General features: G+C 38.1%; 1 pseudogene; it reads left to right on the plus strand.

Moving 5' to 3' along the window:
* The first annotated feature begins 280 nt into the window (after positions 1-280).
* LOC103718013 lies at positions 281-6,469 on the plus strand (annotated as a pseudogene).
* The last annotated feature ends 14,683 nt before the right edge of the window (positions 6,470-21,152 follow it).

A 21,152-nucleotide genomic window follows, 5' to 3' on the forward strand; every position in this document is an offset into this window, starting at 1 on the left:
TAATGTGGTTCCAACCATTTGGCAAAATGTCATTTGTAGAGCTGCAGCTGCTGATCACGAATGTTATGTAATTGGGGTATAGAAGTGGTTGTCGGTCATGCATAAAACCCGAAACATATTGGTTGACAAATTGTACCATCAGACTGTATCAATGTGCTGGAAAAATACATACAACAGTAGATTTCAATAATGCCCTGCTTTATTCTTATCTTCAATTAATTATATCAGTCTTTTATTTCAACTCAACCTCCCTTTCTCTTCCCTATAAATACATAACCTTGCTCCCTTCCATGTACTCGTAGTTCTATTCCTTTCCCTCCTCCAACACCTCTTCCCCTCCCTTAAACACACAACCTAGGCACCCTAGTTGTGTCTAGATTGAGTGAAGGTGAAGGTTGTCCCTGTGCTCATCAACCATTGTAGCTGGAATACTGATATCTTCTGTTGATAACAAGCCCTTCAGGATTTCTCCAAAAGGGAAAAAATAAGGACAAAAGACAACATGCTCTTCAAGCTACTAAAGCTAGTGAACCTTGAGAGCATGAAGCTCCTCTACCACCACTTCATCTCCTATGTTCATTATCTCTTCCTTCCCCTTCTCTTCTCCTACAGTCTTCTCACCTCTCAACCATAACCCTCGACGATCTTCGCGAGCTACGAAACCATCCATGGATCAACCCCTCATCCATCATCATCTGTTTCACCCTCCTCGCCCTCATGGCCGCTGTGTATGTCGTGAACCGTCCCCATCCGGTCTATGTACTCGATTTCTCATGCTTTAAGCCGATCGATGCCAACAAGGTCACACGGGCGGAGATCATGAGGCAATTCGAGATTTACGGGATCACCGGCGAGAGCTTCGACTTCCAGAGACGGGTGCTGGAGAGTTCGGGGCTCGGAGAGGCGACATACTTGCCCTCGTCGCACCTTGGCAGTCCTGGCGGCATTTGCATCGCACAAGCGAGGGAAGAGGCCGAGACGACGATCTTCGGAGTGGTCGACGAGCTGTTCGAGAAATCCGGAGTGGAGGCAAAGGACGTGGGGGTGCTGGTGGTGAACTGCAGCCTCTTCAACCCCACGCCATCGTACACGGCGATGATCGTGAACCGTTACAAGCTCAGGGGGAATGTCACCAGCTACAACCTTGGGGGGATGGGCTGCAGTGCCGGAATCATTGCTATAGACCTCGCTCGGAACCTTCTTCAGGTTGGTGTTTCCGTCACTCATTTTATTCACTTTCTTTTCTACTTCCTCTTCATTTTTTGTTTCTTAAATCTGTACTTCGATTTGGAAGCGGGCCATATGTTCTTGTCCTTTATTAGGTATGCAATAGTTGCAGAACATTTACTGGTTATTAATGTTTTTGGCGAAATGGGTCAAGTTTTCTGTTGGTGCTCCAACAGCAAATTCCAGTACGGTTTTGATAGCGGAGAAAGGCTTGGGCATGCATGCATGCTCGTAATTCTGAGAAAACATTGTTTGGAATGGAGATGTGGCCATATGGGTAAAGAACTTATTGGATCTTCATAAAGATTTTTGATATTGGGCATGCAACTAGGGACCAGTTTTAGTGCTCTCATGAAAAAAAAGGAGGGGTTAGAAGTGTTGCAGCGTAGATTGTAGAACTATTATTTATTCATTCATTCACTCTTTTGGCTTCAATAGTAGTAGCTTAGACCTAGGAAGCAAGAATTTCCCACATTTAACAGCACACATGCAATTTCTGTTCAAGTCTTTGGATGCTTTGGAATGGTTTAATGCTTGTATCGCTGGCTACTAATACTACGAGTTTGTTGGTATCAATTTATTGTTTAATATAATGCTTCGTTACCAAAATAGCTATTTAGAAATTGTTATAAATTTTCAATGATCATCTTTCTCAGTTATTTTTTTTTCTAAAAATTTCACACTTTTTGACATGCTCATGCTTTTCTTTTAGAATTTAATTTCTAATACTGATTTTTGAGTTTGGATCAGATTCAACAAATTCTCCTTTGCAGCTGTCAAAACTCAAAACAGTTCCTACAGCATCCTTGAGAAAATTAAAGTTTTATTGTCGCTTTCTCTCACTTAGGAGTCTTCTTCTTGGGATCATTTGCTCCTCATCTTCTGAAATTACTAGATTTAGACGCATGCAATCTGTCACATCTAAACTAGGGATCACAGGAATCCTTCCTGTGCATTAATATGACTTCTGTCGCATGGCTGAGCACAAGAAATCACAACCATTTGACACCAAAACCCCAGTCAACTTCTTCGCTTAGTAACTCTTTTAACTTAGAATTAATCAAACCATTTTTACTATCTAGACCATGTTTGTTTATTAAATTTAAACCAAAAGTAAACTCAAGTGAGTTTTTTTAATCCTTTTATATTTATTATTTCTTTGGGAAAATGCTTATGAAATTTTATTTGCTGCAATAAAACTGGAGCAGTTGCATATGCTGTTCAATCGGACAGGCGGACCTTTTTTTATGCATGCATCACATCGGAATATTATAGTTTTGTTATTATACTCGTTGGATGGACACCGTCAAAGGCTGTGCATATGAAAAAGAATTTTTTTTAAGGTAGGCCACGAGACCAGGAGCCAGAATACCAGTTTTTTTTTCTCCAGTCATTTATATCAGATCTTCATTTCAACCTTTCATAAAGTATAGGGGCCAGGTCCTGTCAGAAACCCTGAAATAGATCTGCTGTGAAGTGCTCAACAGTATCCAACAATTCTACCCAACTGGCATGTGACACATATCCAACCTCTTGATCATCATGCATGTCGCTTGGGATCCATAGCTAATAACTATGTATGGGTCAGGATATATCTTTCACGAGAAATAAGGATTCACCTTCCCCTTCATGCAAATCCAACGCTGGATCACCCACTGATCGCTTTGAGATCTACGCAGGTAGATGAACGGTAGCGTTCATAATGCTTTAAGATATGTTCAGTGGGTGATCCTATGGTGAATTCAAGCGGAGGTGGATGATTTTTTTTTTTGTGTGTGTGAAAGATATAACCACCACCATCTACTTTTGTATATCATATCATGCAAGTATCTACGTACCTGACATGATGGATGAGAAATTATGAGGTGGATTCACTCCATTTTCTCTCTTTCTTCTTCCTTATGTGCAATAACAATATAACCTAGGATGATGACGTTGGATCCGATTCATCTAGGGTGGATTCACAGAACCCTAGCATGGGAATATATAAAGAAACCCACATACAAAACTGGCCCATCCAGGTGATGGGTCTGCCCATGTGAAGGAAACAGGTAGCAAATTAATGAAGGTGGGTGGTTTGGAGTTAATTGTTGCACCGTAGGGAAACGAAAGGATGGTGAGAGTTATTCCGCTTAGGCTACCAATGAAACTACCACCCACCTGCAGGCTTTCAAAGCTTCTACTGTTGTTTCGGATGGGAGAAGCGATTTAATTTGTCCCACAATATTTTAGGCCATTGGATAGAGATAACTTTCATTATAACAGTTTCAGAGAGACAACCCCCATTCCACGTACAGTGCAAACTCACCAGTTGACTTTACTTGTTTTTGACTAACCTAGCAATCCCTTAATCAAGTTCCACATTTACTTTTTTATTGAAACAAATCCACCTCCTTTTCTTTTCCAAGCGTAATTTAATTTATTAGTATGATAAGCAAGCACCTTCATTTAAATCTATACACTTCATTAAAAATGGTCATAGTAAAAGCTATTGTTTACTATCTGTCTAATTGAAAACAATATATCTATTTTATATCTTACATCAATTGAAAATATGGTGTCTTGTTTTGTAAATGATGCTTCAAAACAAGTAACAATTTTATTATGCCTTCCTCAAAAAGAAAAGAAAAGCACCTTATATTTTATCTTTTTTTTTTCTACTATTTTCTTTGATAATGTCAGTCAACAATGTTAAACCAGCTTCTTCTGTTTTCAAAAGTCCTAATGAAGGGCTAGGTTAGGATTTTATTAGAATAATAGAACAGTAATGTATGGGAAAAATTAAGGCTCTTCAGTTTTATGGAAGGCCAGTTGCACCATTACGTACGTGGTTCTAAAATCTTAATGTTCCTTTTTATGTGCTAGGGTATGTGGTCCAATTCCAATTAATTTGAACCCTTAATTTTGGGGGTCCAAGCCATGTGATATTATAGGGTTAGGCAATCCATGAAACCAAACCCGTAATAAAGAAAAGCAGCCTTATGCACATGGAAGACTGGAATGTTAAATTTCCATTAGAGTTCACCTCCCACTTGATGCTAGAAGGGATGCAAGTGTGCAGACTAGGCCATTAGTCCCATATTTATTCAAGATTTTTTTTCTTTTCTTCACTTGAGATACGTACGTGCATCGAGTCAAGTTTCACTCTTTGAGTGCATCTATTAGGATTAAATTTCATAAGGTAAAGTACTGTGATATGAATCTAACCTAGGTGGTGAAGGGGGTATAAATTTGGAGATGCATATCCAAATCATGGGTCTCAATTCTTAAGTCTTATCTTCAAACGTGGAGTGGGGTCCACATTAAGCATCAGGACCATGTTAGATCAAATATCTTTTGACTCACATGTACACCTAATCTTGTTCCAAAGCAAGTTGACCTTGAAGACACTACTATTCCTTGTGCATGTATAAGATTGAGGCGTTTTTGTCACTATTTTGAAAAAAGAGAGGCCCTTTGCGGCTGATGGAGTTGTGAATCCTCTCCAATCCTTCAGTAAAGCAAACAATTTACTATCGGCAGAACTGGCTACTTAAATCACACAAAAAGTGGTATCATCCATGAAACAACTACCGCGGCATCTCATGAAAACAAACCATGTGGTAAGGCCATCGATCATTCAAATTGAATACATAAAGTATTTATTGTTTTTCTTACCTTCAAAATTACAGCATCAAATGCTGATGGCATGTTTTTAGAGCTGATCATGGGCTGGAATTGTGCATAGAAAATATCAAAATTTAATAGGCCTAGCTCGAAGTCCAACTAAAAATATATATAGTTTAGGCCCAAGTAGAGTTGATCATAGGCCGAAAACTCGGTCTATACTATATTCATTTTTTAGTCGGGATTTGGTCCGGATCTATTTAAATATTTGATATTTTTTATGTTGAGCATTGGACCTTTATCTAAGTCCTTAAAGTACGTATGCCAGCAGGCCGAGCGGGCCCAAGAGGCTGAAGATCTGAACGAAATATCGGTCGAAGGTAGAGTCTTTTATGAAGCCCTATTAATGCCGGGCATTCCTTAGAGTGAGATTGTTATTATTGTAAGTGAAATGAATTAGATTTTGGGTTGAGCCCACCTGGTTGGGACTCGGGCCTACCAAACCAACCTTCACACATTAAGCTCTAGCCCCAAACTATATGACACCAAACTTAGATTTTATTTCATATCACCAACTTGCTAGTTTCTTTGTTTAAACAGATCAACTTATGATAAGCCATCAACCTTTGGTTTTGAATGTCGAACTATTTTGAATTAAAGACGTTGTAGATATCTTCGTTTGCCAATCTTTGAACAGGTATAATTTATTAGCTATCATCCAACGTCATTGCTGAGGGCTGACATTTACTCAAACTCGTAGGTACATCCGAACAGCTATGCACTGGTGGTGTCGACGGAGAATATGACCACCAATGGCTACTTTGGCAGGAATCGCTCCATGCTTGTCACCAACAGCCTCTTCCGCCTGGGCGGCGCCGCCATCCTCCTCTCCAACCGCCGCTCGGACCGCCACCGCTCCAAATACCAGCTCGTCCACACCGTTCGCACGCACAAAGGCGGCGACGACCGTTCTACTCCTGCGTCAACCAAGAAGACGACTCCGATGGATCCGCGGAATCGCCCTCTCCAAAGACCTCATGGCCGTCGCCGGTCAGGCCTTGAAGACCAACATCACGACCCTTGGGCCGCTGGTCCTTCCTATGTCTGAACAGCTCCTCTTTCTTGGGACGTTGATCCTAAAGAAGATCTTTAAACTGAAGATCCAGGCCTACATCCCTGACTTTAAGCTAGCTTTTGAGCACTTCTGCATCCATGCCGGCGGGCGCGGTGTGCTCGACGAGCTCGAGAAGAACCTTGAATTGAGCCCATGGCACATGGAACCATCCAGGATGACTCTACATAGGTTTGGAAATACTTCAAGCAGCTCATTATGGTATGAGCTTGCTTATTGTGAGGCCAAAGGGAGGATTAAGAAGGGTGATAGAGTGTGGCAGATAGGATTTGGATCAGGGTTTAAGTGTAATAGCGCTGTTTGGAGAGCACTGAGGACTGTCAATCCTGCCAAGGAGAAGAACCCATGGAAGGGGGAGATCAACAAGTTTCCGGTTGATGTACCTAAGATGGTGCCTATAGTGAAATAATTAATTGTAGGATTTATGCAATTATATGATTGTATGAGTGCTTGTAGCCCTTCAGGCAGTTTGACATATAAGTTATATTTGTTTGTGTTCCTCTCTCCTCTCTCTCTCTCCTCTCTCTCTCTCTCTCTCTGGTCCATCCAATGTTGATCAGAATTCTCTATGTAGGCACCCATGCCAGTTTGTTGTATGAGGGATGACTGCATGGGATAAGGCTTCTAAGCCTCTCCAGCTGTACCCATTTTATCTTTTCTCTCTCTAGAGTACGGGATCAAACTTCTAAAGATTTACCTAGGTATCTCTCGATCATTTTATCTGTTATGTTCAACCTTTCTTTCTCCTTTTGATTCTCTAGCAGTGTATAAATCTTATTGTATGTCCCCTCCGTGGTTATGAAAATAATTATTCTTAAGTTCATGATGACTATTACTATGGTGATAGTTATCATAAGAGTTGTGACTATTCTTGTGATTATAATTTTGATATAAAGTTAGGTCATTCTTGTGTGAATGAAGCATTAGATAATACTGGAAAGCTTGCCACACGTATAACTATAAGACACCCCTGAAGCTATAGTGCAGTATCTAAGTCGCACAAACAAATCGTGAGTCTCAATTTTCTGGGCATCGAAAAGAACTCTCAATTCTCTTTGTCCAATTCTCATGGTATCCTCAACATTGGATGCAAACTAAATTGTCTTCTAATAAGAACAGCTTCATCTTACAACCATTATCTTTTTCCTCTACATTGATTGACAACAATCCAAAGTTAAGGAACTTCCTGAAGAAAAAAATAGTTAAAGAATGGAATCAACAGCTAAGAAGACCAGGTTTTTACGTTGAAAAAACCCCGAAGGAAAAAAACCCACAGGCCATAGAAGGGGACATTTCTCATTCATAGGTTTGCTCACAAAAAGAGCCCATAGCAATATATAGGAATACAAACAGTCTTGTTGGCTAAGAATAAACACCCCACAATTAAGGCCCCCAATTAAGATTCGTTCTTACTGGCCAAAGAAATAACACTCATAATTAAGCCCCCAAATTTAGACTCCCCAATTCAATTCTTACATTAAAATAGAAATATCTTCTTGCCTTCTTAATATCTAAATTCCTCCTCAAGTTGGTTGCGTAGATTATCAGTTGAGCCCAGACATAGACAAAATCTTTCATGGAACTTTGGCTGAGGGAAGGCCTTTAGTAAAAATGTCTACAAATTGATTCTCACTATGAAGATAAGGAGTTCGAATGATATGGCTTGAACCTTTTTCGAACAAAATGGCAGTCCACGTCGATGTGTTTTGTTCTCTCATGAAACACAGGATTGGAAGCAATATAAATTACAGATTGATTTTTACAGAATAAATTCATTGGTAGTGAAGTCTTAAATCCCAAATCACATAAAAGAGCATGAAGCCAGATTAACTCACTTGTAGTGGATGCCATTGCTCTATATTCCGCCTCTGCACTCGACCTAGCAATAACATTTTGTTTTTACTTTTCCAAGTAACTAAATTCTACCAACAAATGTACAATATCCAGTAGTAGAGCGCCATCGATCAGACTTCCATCCCAATCAGCATCTGTATACCCTGTGATTATTGTATGACCATTCTTCTGCATCCAAATTCCTCGCCCTGGAGATGACTTCAAGTACTGAAGAATCTTATTAACAGTATTCATATCAATGTCCTTTGAGTCATGCATGAATTGACTAACCAAACTAACTGCATAAGCAATGTCTGGATGAGTAATGGTTAGGTAAATCAACTTTCCAACCAACCTTCGAAATTGACCAATATTCCCAAGGGTTTGCCATCTGATGTAGGTTTGCTACTTTCAACAGGAGTTGAGATAGGTTTCACACCCAATTTTTCTGGTTGCCTTCTTTGGCTAAGAAATAATCCTTTCTTTGAGTGAGCAATCTCTATCCCAAGAAGTACTTCAAGACACCTAATTTTTAATGTCGAATTTCGTATGAAGGTACGATTCAGCTTGGTGATTTCTTCACTGTCATCCCCTATAACAATAATATCGTCAACATAAATCAAAACAATTGTAAGTGTGCAAACTATCCCTTTTGACGGAATAAGGAGGAATCAACTGAACTTCACTTAAATCTATAACTCATAAAAGCAATACTTAGTTTTGCATATTAGGCTCTAGGTGATTGCTTGAGACTATACAAGGCCTTCTTTAACTTGCATGCTACGTGTTGCTGAGATTCCTGAGGATGTCCTGGTGGAAGACTCAATAACCTCTTCTTCTAGTTCACCATATAAAAAAGCATTTTTAACATCTATTTGGAACAATGGCCAATCATGATTAACTGCAACAGACAACAAAACTCGAATAGTATTCATCTTGGCAACATAAGCAAATGTTTCTTGTAGTCAACTCCTATAGGTTTGTATAAATCTCTTAGCAACTAATCTGGCTTTGTCTCTGTTAACGGTCCATCACTGTTGTACTTTTTTTTATACACCCAACGGCATCCCACTTTCTCTTTACCTTCGGGTAGTGTTACAATTTTCCAAGTATGATTTTTGTCAAGAGCCTCAAGCTCTTCTTACATGGCTTTTCTCCAATTTGGTTGAGGCAATAGCTTCTTGAAAGTTTTTGGGTTCATCTGATATGGAACTTAGAAAGGCAAAGTAGGATGGGAGACATTGTCATAGGTTAGGTGACTTTGTATGGAAAAGAAGTTGAATGGTAGGTATAAAAATCTTGCATCTTGGGGGGACAAGTCGGCCTAATGAGCGACGAACCTTCCGGTTGAGCCACAATGGGGACCTTCAAGTGAAGCTTTTCTTCATATAGGGCATCACTTTCTCCCTACATTACGTGAGGAATTTTTTGAAGGGATAGGTGGAGAAGACATTGAGCTGACATGGGAAGAGGGACCAAGTCAGGTAGAAACTCACCCTGTGACTGAATCCTAGAGTCATCATCTGGTGCAGGAAAGAATGGCTCGGTCTCAACAAGTGCACATCACAGGATATGACAAGTTTGTGGATTTTTGGATCATAACATGTGTATCCTTTTTGGGTGGAAGAGTATCCAAAAACATACATTTAATCACACGAGCATCAAGTTTATCTCGATGAGTTGCTACAACATGAACATAGCATAGACATCCGAAAACACGAAGGTGAGAAATATCAATTTTTCTACCATGCAGGACTTTAAGTGGAGACTTTGTTTAAAGACAGGACTAGGTATCTATTAATCAAATAGGCTGAGGTAAGGACACCATGTGACCAATATGGCTTTGGAACATGCATCTGAAACATGAGACACCTAGTAGTTTCTAATAGGTGATGGTTTTTCTTTCGGCTACACCATTTTGTTGTGGGGTGCCAACACAACTAGTTTGATGAATAATGCCATGACAACTCAAATAATCAAAAAAAATATTTTGTATATACTCTATATCATTATCAGAGCGTAAGACTTTCACAAAAGCACCAAACTGAGTAGCAACCATCTTATGAAAGTTTTGAAAAGCAAAGACAGTTTCACTTTGTGTTTCGACAAGTAAAGCCATGTAACGTGAGAGTAGTCATCAATAAGCATAATAAAATATTTATAACCATCATAAGATTCATTAGGAGTGGCCCCAAACATCAGTATGAATTAATTCAAAAGGTGCAACAGACATAGTATGAGATGAACTAAAGGTAATCAAGTTTGTTTGGACAATGGATAAGTCTCACAAGTGTGAGGGATACCAGACATGCTAGGAACAACTAAGACAACATTTGATCAGATGGGTGTCCTAAATGCTTGTGCCAAAAAATTGAAGTAGTCTGACCAGAAAGCTTGAGTGGAAGTCATCAATAAATATAGCCCATGAGAATAAATGCCTTCACTAATCACTTTCTTTGTGGCTCAATCCTAAAATTTCACATTAGTAGGTGAACAATAACATCATAGTTTAAGCTGCAAGTGAGCTTGCCAATAGAAAATAATTTTGAAGGAAATGAAGGAGTATACAATGCTTGAGAGTTGGATAGTCCTAAAAAATATTAAGAGTACCATGACCCTCATTAGGGCAGAAGTTGTTAGCAACAGAGACAATGTGTTTCTCTGTAGAGGGCTTAAGTCCAAGCGAATAACTATAATCATTGGTAATATTATCTGTACTAGCAAAATCAGTAATCCAAGTGCAGTCATCAAAGAGCGCTGAAAAAAGGCTTTGAGATTACCTGAGACATGGGGAGAGGAAAGGTCAGCTTTAGATTAGAAGATTCAAGCTTACTGAAGTGTTGGTGGAGTAGCCTTGCAAGATCCTCAATGGTAGTATCAAATAGGAGAGATAAGCCACATCATAGGACTTCATAGTATTACAACCCTTGGCTTCAAATGGGGATGAAGAATCCAACAACGATCTTTGTATGATTTAACTTATTATAATGACACAACGACGGCCCTTTTCTGACCCTCAAGAAACCACTAGCATTGAACATTCTCTTATCATTTCGAGTCCTGAAAGTAACATGAGCACTAGACACAAAATGCATACTAGTAGTTTGGGATTTAACATTCATGGCTTTCTTCCTAATTTCCTCTCTTTGAAGAGTAGCACAAACATTGACAAAGATGGCACTTCAACTCCTATCAACATCTGCTTCTTAGATTTTCATACTCAAGCTTCAAACTAGCTGACAATTGAAAAACTTATCTTCCTCAACACACTTTTGAAAGATATTGATATCTGTGGTAGGTGGGCGATGCATTGGTAGTTCAGCCCACATGCTCTTGAGTTTCCTAAGATGCTCAATAAAAGAATGATTTTCTTGTTTACATTCAAAAATTTGCTACTGTAATTGGTAGATTCTAGCCACATTATTCTGGTGACCATATAAACCTTTAATAGAATTCCACAAATCTTTAGCTGACTTGGAGAACTTAAAGATTTCAGCAATCTTGAGTTCCATAGAATTAAGAATCCAAAACATAACAAGCTGATCATTTGCAACCCATTCATCATGCTTAGAATCATCAGTTTTTGGAGCAGATTTCTTGCCATCAATATGTCCCAATTTATTTACTACCAAGAGATAGGCAAACAACTCTAGACTATGGAACATAATTAAGCCCATTGAATAAAATCGAAGAAAGCTTCATACCAGGATTGTTATTTTCCTTAGTCATATTTAACAAAAATAGAAACGAAATACACCAAATTTTTGCAAATATAGCAAGCAAATACAAGGGTGAAAAATATTCCTCACGAGCAAAGTATAGATTGCCAAACACTGTAGCCCTCAGCTCTAACAACAATAGATTGGGCAAGTGGGTGATGAAGACCAAGAAGCAGATTAAAAAGAATCTGTGTTTGCTTCCCAAGATACTAGTTTGAAATGAAGGATTCCCTTCTTAAACAAATCTGTGAGTGGCCACAAAAGACAAATCTCACAAGTTTGTCCTTTTACAAAAGAGTGGCTTTCAATTGATTCTGAAGGTGTAGGCAAAAGTTTCAAAGAATGAATTGTATGTTGGAAAACCAGTAGGAAAACGACAAGGTTATGGGAATTCAAACCTACTCTAAATACCATGAAGAAAGAAATAATAAAGAATGGAATCAACACAAGAAGACCATTTTACGTAGAAAACTCTGAAGAAAAAAAAAAAAACCACAGGCATAGAAGGACATTCTCATTCATGTTTGCTCAAAAAGGAGCATAGCAATATATAAAATAACAACAATCTTGCTGCCCAGAATAACACCCACAATTAAGCCCCAGTTAGCTCCGTCTTGCTGACCAAGAATAACACCCATAATTAAGCCCCAATTAACTCCCCAATCAATTCTACATAAATGGAAATATCTTCTTGCTCTTCTAACAACAATTCCTCATCAATTTTGTTAGTTTTTCTTATATTTCCTAAAGAAGAAGGTTATAGTGGTGTTCGAAGACTCAAGGCCAAGGGAATAAGCAAATCAGCAAGCGGCTTCGTTTGGATGCATCACATGCCTCTTATATGTTTTCTTTTCTTTGCTTTTGTTTTGCTTTTTTTTGAAGCCCATGTATGATGGACTTGGATGAGATAAAAGGAATTGGTGGGGGAACGTGAGATTCTCCACTACCTTTAATATCATTTGTACCATAAAACACTAGGTCATGTTTTGTCTCATATATTCCATTAAGGACTTTTATGTTTCTTTATATTATTTTTATATGTCTGTTTTGATGCTTGTTACGTGTGGAATATAGGAAGAGAAAATTTCTCTAGTGAGGAAAAGATAAAGAGATGAATAACTTTAAAATTTTTCTATCTACTTTGGTCTCTTTTATCTTGCCAAAACCGCAATACTTACACAATATTTTATAGGACTCCTAGGTACATGTATAAACCTAATACATGAACCACTTAAATGCACATAAAAAATTCAAATAAATGAACTAGCCAAATATATGATACTTATATATATAGGAAACCCAACTTCAATGAACTTGCCCATACATGAATCACCAACTCATAAGGTGACCCTTCACACATTCATGAACCTCTCAAAAGACATTCACTGAATTAAGTTTATTTTCTCAACACTTTCTGTAACTCGAAGCATCATCCTCAACTTCTAAAAGTGTCATACTTTAGAGGCTTTGTAAAAATATCCGCAACTTGATCATGGGTCTTCACATACTTCACTTGCACTTCATTCTTCACAATGCAATCTCTAAGGAAATAATACCTCGTATCTATATGCTTTCTTCTATCATGAAAAATCGAGTTCTTCGCTAATGCAATAGCCAACTTGTGTCAACAAAAATCTCCATAGCCTTCTCTTGTGGCATTTGGTAACTTCTTCAACAATCTTCTTAACTATATGACATGGCAAACACAAGATGTAGTGATAACATATTTATTATTCACAAGTAGAAAGTGTCACAATTGGTTGTTTCGTCGAACTCCAAGTAAAAGCCGTATTCTCCAAGTAGAAAAACAAAATCGGTAGCGCTCTTCCGGTCATCCGTATCTCTGGCCCAATCACATCACTATAGCCTACAAGCTTAAATTCAATTAGAAAATGAATAAGCAAGCCAAAATCCAATTGTACCTTTGATATAACAAAGAATTTATTTCAACCGCTTTGAAATGTGTCATGCTTGGTGACTCTATAAACCGACTAACAAGCCCAACCCAAAAAGTATATCCAGTCTTGTGCCAAGTTAGGCATCTCAAACTTCCAACTAGACTCTTGAAAGTTGTAGAGTCTACTTTCACTCATTCTTCATTCTTAGGCAATTTGACTCCGTATTCTACTGGAGTGCTCACGGATTAATAATCTTCCATCTTAAATCTCTTATGGATCTTCTTAGCAAAACCTTCTTGGGAAATAAAAATTCCATCCTCCCATTTGCTTGATCTCAATGCCAAGAATAAGACTTGAGACCAATATATGTCATTTCAAACTCCCTAGTCATAGCTTACTTAAACTCTCCAAACATACTGTATTATTGCTCGTAAAAATCAAATCATCAACATAATAAGCAAACAAGCAAAATATCTCCATTTTTACGCACCTTAGCATAAAGAGCATACTCATATGGGCACTTGGTAAACCCCATTCTTTTAGAAATACTTGTCAATCCAACTATTCCAAGCCCTGGCACTTCGCTTCATGGCCTTTGATCACATAGCCCAAAGGTTATCAACATAAACCTCTTCCTCAAGAATGCCATTCAAAAAGCCGATTTGACATTCATTTTGATACAATCTTCCACTTCTTTGAGCTGTAAGTGAATGGTCTCCAACTGTGGCAATGGGAGCAAGCTTCCTGTCATTAGCTATTTTTCTTGGCTACCAACCTTACCTTTGTATCTCTCTACTTCATTCTTAGCATTTCTTTTTTTTCTTGAAAACACACTTCACACGAATAGATTTTTTTGACCTTCCAGCATGGGTTGCCAACTCTCAAGAGTTATTCTTCTCAATCGACTTGACCTCCTCATCCATGCGAATTCTCCACTTCTTATCTTTATTGCTTCTTCAAAAATTATGGGCTCATAATCAGCAAGTGACAAAAAAAAAAGTTAGATCATCACTTAAATTTTTTGTTACCTCATAAAGATCTTGAAAACTCCTTATTCGTGGTTTCTTTCACTAGAGCTTCCACTAGAAGATAAATAAGGTGTACCAGGAGTTGTTGGTGATCGAGGACGTGTTGTGGCCCTTGAACTTTACTTCTTTACTTCTCCTCATTAAAAAATGGAAAAGAAATCATATTTCTTTTTTTATTACTCCAATCCCATGAATCTTCTTCTTCGAACTCCACATCTCTACTAATAGTCGCCTTGCCAACACTTGGATTATAGAGCTTGTAGCCCTCTGAAACGTTAATCATATCTAATGAAGATGTGCTTCTTGCTTTTATCATCAAGCTTGGACTTTTCTTAATCAGGTACATGAACATAGCCCAATGCTCTCAAAAACTCTTAAATAGAAAATACTTGGCTTTCTTCCACTCCATGCTTCTTGAAGAATTTTGTCCCATAGGCTTCTTGTTGGAACACTGGTTGGATAAGTACACCTCACAATCAACCACTTCTATCCAAATTCTTTTGGCATCTTCTTTATCCTCAACATTCTTCGAGCCATATTGAGAATGCTCTTATTCTTTCTTTTGACAATACCATTTTGTTGTGGAGATCATGGAACGGTCAAGAACCACTGAATACCATTTGCTTCACAAAACTCATTAAACTCGTTAGAAAGTAAACTCTCCCTCTCTATCCATTCTTAAGGCTTTAATACAATAGCCACTTTGCTTTTCAACAGGTGCTTTAAATTTTTAAAAGCACCAAACACTTCAGATTTTTTTTCAAGAAATAAACTCAAGTTTTTCTACTAAATCATTAATAAAGAGAAAAAAATACTGATTGTTACCAAATGAAGAAGGCTTGATTGGTCCACAAACATTGGCACGAACTTGAAGTGGCTCACTTGTTCTTGAAGTAGTTTCTCTTGGAACCACAAACAATGTCATAATTGGAAGAGTCCTAGATCACTTTTCTTATGAAATGTTGTTTGGTGGAAGGTATACTTATATTAGATGTTGTGCACACATATTAAATGTTATGATGTAGGATGCAATAAAAATAATTGATAAAGCTATTGGATGTACAATGAAAATTGTTAAATATGTGACTGCAACCCTATCTTGAATGCAAGCATTTAATAAAATTGCACAATAAATGAGGCTTCCTAATATGAAAAGACTCATTTTTTATGTTGCCACGAGGTGGAAGTTCACTTGTGAAATATTACAAGACCACAGTTACCTATAAAGATGTCATTAGATGTGCAAGTGAACATTCATGTATGTGCTCTAGCCATTATGAATAGAAAAAGGACGATGTAATTCTTAAATTCTTAGAAGCTTTTCTTGATGCCACTAAAATATTTTCATGTTGGAATTATCTCACATCCAATTTGTACTTACATGAAATTTGGGAAATTAGAACTTTGTTGATGGATGAGGGTGTCAGCAGTGATGAAACATTAAATCAATTGAGAAATAAAATGCAAAGAAGTCTAATGAGTATTGATCTCAATGCAATAATTTGTTAGTACTTGATTCAATTTTGGATTCCAGGTCAAAGATGATGTTCATAGAATTTTGTTATAAAAGGCATTTGATGTGGAGGAGAGCAAGAAAAAAATATTGATGTTTATCCTTGTTTTATTTATTTTATAATGAATATACAGATACAGCAGAGTGCAACCCTCTATAGGTTCGGGCGACCTAACGTCTGATACCAGTGGACAAGGTTGTTCAATTCAGCTTCTTCTATTAATACAGGTAAAAGAAATTTTGGCATTGATTTTGCTCAGTTCAGAAGTCAAAGTTCTTTGAAATGCCTAAAGAGGTCAAAGCTAGATAGTTATTTAAGGGATAGGAAGTTTGATATCTTGGTATAGTGGAAGAGTAATATAGCAGGAATGGCTTGAGATATTCTAGCTATTCTTATCTCAACTATTTCATCAGAGGCGGCATTCAATATTAGTGGTAAAGTTGCCGATTAGTATCGGAGTTGTTTAAGCCTATCTACTGTAGAAGCCTTAGTTTGTACCAAAGATTGGCTTCATTAAGAATATGATGAAGGTATAGAAATCTTTTAATTTTATATAATATTTTTTATTAGCTTATATTTCGAAGATTCATGATTGATATATGTTTTAATAATTGCAAATTGCTCGAGTTTCTTTAAGTTGGATGTGGATGATTGCACCCTTGAGTGAGCCAAGCAATGAATATGCAACATTGATATTTAGTAATCATCTTTATATTTTTTTATATCATCTAATTATTTTCTTTCTTCGAAATGTATGGGTCACAACACTAGAGGAGTGAAGATGGATGGAAGATATGCTGAAAGATATTTTATTTAGCTATTTTGTTTAGCTATTCAGATATTTTCTCTTGGATGGCTTTATTGGGGAAGTTTCTCTCTTGGCTAGTTGATTCTATCACGAAAAATTATATTCAGCTAGTTACATTCTGTTTTATTTTTGATGTTCTTGATTGACTATATGTGAAATTATTATGTTCTGTTTCTCTTTTGGATCAAACAAATGAAACAATAAGCAAAAAATGTTTGAAGAGATAGGAATGGTTAAGGAGTTTTGTTTCAATTCCTGAAAGTAATGTCAGGTATCGCTGGAATCTTCACATTGTAAAATATCATTTTGTTCTCTCTTTTTTATGATGAGGTTGGTTGGTGAGTATTTTAACTAGAAAATTTCTGTTGACCCCCTCATGGATTTTGATTGAATACAAAACACTAGAGTATAATTCCCTTTATATTAACAATTTATTGAGGATTTCAGGTGTTTAACTAAGAATATTGTTAAGAATTGTCAAGGCATGTTTCCATATTTTTCAAGGATTTATTGAAGATTTTTTGAGATAAAGAAAACAGATCAGGGACAGCCGAGACGTCTCCGGTTTGTCCCAAAGACGTCTCTGGCACGTAGGAGGAAGAACTGGCATGTCTGGAGACGTCCCCGGCCACCTGGCGAGGCGTCTCACAGGGTCGGAGTCGACTCCCGACTCTGCGGAGTCGACTCTCTCAGAGACGGCAGAAAGGCCGATTTCAAGGGATGCGCGCGAGTCGTCTCCGAAGGACGCGGAGTCGTCCCCACGCATAAAAAGCAAACATCCCGAGACGTCCCCAGAAAGCGCGGAGACGACTCTCTCAGGGATACCAGAGGACTTGTTTTTCGTTGATAAAACTACGGAGTCGTCCCCGACGTCGCGGAGTCGTCCCCATGCATAAAGCACAAACATCCCGAGACGTCCCCGTAAAGTGCCGAGCCGACTCTCTCAGAAAAATAGAAAAACAAGAAGTCGAGCTGTTCTTCTTCAGAGTCGACCCCAAAAAGCGCCGAGTCGACTCCAAACATCGTCAAAAGAATTTTTATACAGCCGAGATGTCTCGCGGTCAAGCGGAGACGTCTCCGGAGCGCCTGGGACGCGACTGACACACTTTTGCAGGTTTGTTTGAATTTCAAACGGTAATATCTTTGTGTCTAACGGATCTATTGCTTGTAGGGCTATAAAAGGGAGCTTTAAGTACCTTTAAACAACTTCTCACCAACCAAACACAAGATCATTCAAGAGAGAAGAAAGAAAAAGAGGTTCAAGGGAGTTGGTGCTTTCAAGAGAAGAAATCAGTGCATTCAAGTTTTCTTCATCTGATTTCGTGCTCAACTACTCACTCCCATTCGGCATTCAAAGCTCGCATTCAAGCCAACGTGATCCACATCGGAAGAACCACCATTACACACGCTTCCAACGGCAAAAAGGGTTCTTCCGGTTTTGTTGCTTTTCATTGTTATATTTGCTTTCATAAGAGCTTTTAAATCTTTGTAAAACATTTGATTATTGTGCTTGTTCCAGTCAAAGAACTTGGAACAAGGGATAGGCATCCCAAGCCTAGGTTAAATTGGGGAATTGTAGGGTTCGTTGTTAGCCCGGGGTAAAACAACGAGTTGGGTGGTGCACTCGGAAAACTACCGGACTGTAATCGCTGATTATAGTGGAAATTTCCAAAGGTGTTTAGGGAGTGGATGTAGGAGCAGTGGAAGCTCCGAACCAATATAAATCTTTGTGTGTGCGATTGACTGTGCTTATAACTTTATTTTTACTTTAGCACATACACTTGTGTGTCTTGTTTTAATTAGACAAAAAGTTTTAAAACACCCAATTCACCCCCCTCTTGGGTGACCATCTCTGGGCAACAAGTGGTATCAGAGCGGGTGCTCTGTGTATTCTTGAAGACTTAACCGTCTTTGCCAAAGATCAAGATGGCAACACCCTTCAACAATGTCCCTGCTGAGGGGTAGGCAACCAATAGACCTCCACTCTTCAATGGGACAAATTATTCCTATTGGAAGACTAGAATGAGAATTTTTATTCAAGCACAAGATTATGCCTTGTGGAGGGTTATAATCAAGGGACCACACGAACCATCTCACATAGTTAATGGCATTCAAGTTTCCAAATCTGAGGAGGATTGGGATGAGAATGATTGTAGGATGGTTCAACTCAATGCTAGAGCCATGAACTCATTGTTTTGTGCTCTAGATATAAATGAGTTTAATAGAGTCTCCACCTGTAGTTCCGCCAAAAAAATATGGGATAGGCTTGAAGTTACCCACGAGGGTACCAATCAAGTCAAAGAGTCTAAAGTGAACATTCTAGTTCACAAATATGAGTTATTTAAGATGGAACCCAACGAAACTATTTCATGCATGTTCACACGCTTCACTGATATAATAAATGGTCTAAAGAATTTGGGTAAAACTTACACTAACTCAGAACTTGTGAGGAAAATTCTCAGGTCCTTGCCAAAAGTTTGGGAAGCGAAGGTCACGGCGATCGTAGAAGCTAAAGACCACAACACGTTGGCACTTGAACAACTATTGGGCTCATTGATGACGCATGAGCTTACAATGAAGCAACATGAAGAAGATGTGCCAAAGAAGAAGACAATCGCCCTCAAGGCTACTTCAAGTGTTTGTGAAGAAGAAAGCAGTGAGAGTGAAGAGGAAAGTGAAGATGAAGACTTGGGATTAATAGTAAGGAAGTTCAAAAAATTCATGAGAAGAAAGAAACCCTTCCCAAGAAAGAAGTTTGGAGGGAGAAATGATTGGGGAAAAGAAAAAAGAAAAAGAAAGAGACCCAATCATATGTTATGATTGCAAGAGACCGGGACACATCCGCTCCGAATGCCCTCAACAGAAGAAGCACTATGGAAAGAAGAAGAAGAAGGCGTTGAAAGCAACTTGGGATGATAGTGACACATCCTCCTCCGAGGAAGAGAAGGAAGAGACCGCCAACTTGTGTTTCATGGCATTCGACGACGATGAGGTATGTCAAAGCTCAACTACAGATTTTACTTTAGAAGAATTATATGAAGCTTTCCAAGAGCTCATGAGTGATTGTAGTATGTTAGGAGCAAAAATTAAAGAATTAAAGGCCTCCAATCAAAAACTAAAGGATGACATTAAAAACCTATTGATTGAGAAGGAGAGCTATGAAAATGATAACATCATTGACCTAAAGAATAAAAATTCAAAACTTAGCATTGAAAATGAAACGGCAAAAACACTCATTAAGGAATTAAGTCTAAAAGTCAAATTCCTACTCAATAGTAATACCTCACTTGCACAAAATGTTGAATCCCTTAAAAATGATAAGAAAGAATTGGCTAAAGAAAATTTGGACCTTAAAGATGAGGTACACAAGTACAAACCAATTGTGCAGAAATTTACACATAGCTCTGAAAAATTAAATCTTATTCTATCCAATCAAAGAGCTGTTTTTAATAAAGCCGGATTAGGATACAAAACTAGCAAACAACAAAAATATCTAAAAAACTTTTTTGTGAAAGCAAAAGATATCAAAACTGAAAAACCTACATGCTTTCATTGTGGGAAAAGTGGACATAAAGCCTATTCTTGCATTCAAATTCAAACTAACAAGAATACATTTGTAAAGCGTAAAAACACAACTAAAATGTGGGTGCCTAAGGGAACCAACTACACTAACCAAGAAGGACCCAAGAAAACTTGGGTACCTAAGAGCTTCACATGATTATTTTGCAGGTATGCCTTGCAGCCGGGAGCAAAAAGAGAATGTGGTATCTTGATAGCGGTTGCTCAAGGCATATGACCGGTGACGAGAGTCTTTTCGTCACCTTGAAACCAAAAAAAGGAGGAGTAGTCACATTTGGAGACAATGCTAAGGTCAAATCATTGGCGTTGGTAAAATCTCCATATCACCCTCCTCATTTATTGACAATGTATTGTTAGTTAATGGATTAAAACATAATTTATTAAGTATAAGTCAATTTTGTGACAAGGGGTTTAAAGTGTCATTTGAATCTTTCCTATGCATAATTAGTAGTCCAATTGACAATGAGATCATACTTATGGGACATAGGCGTGGAAATGTTTACATGGTAGATCTTGATGATCTCACCATGAAAGATGCCAATGTCTTATAGCCATGGATGCCAAGGTCAATGAGACTAGTTGGTTATGGCATCGTAGGTTAGGGCATGCTAGCATGGATTTAATTTCTAAATTGATTACAAAAGATCTAGTCAAAGAACTACCAAAAATAGACTTTGAAAAGAACAAAATTGTGCTGCATGTCAACTAGGGAAACAAACAAGAAGTTCTTTCAAGTCTAAGAAACATAGTTTCAACATCAAAATCCCTAGAACTAATTCACATGGATTTATTTGGACCCACTAGAACT

This window comes from Phoenix dactylifera, chromosome 8 (assembly GCF_009389715.1).
Source record: "Phoenix dactylifera cultivar Barhee BC4 chromosome 8, palm_55x_up_171113_PBpolish2nd_filt_p, whole genome shotgun sequence".
NCBI classification, from domain to species: Eukaryota; Viridiplantae; Streptophyta; class Magnoliopsida; order Arecales; family Arecaceae; genus Phoenix; species Phoenix dactylifera.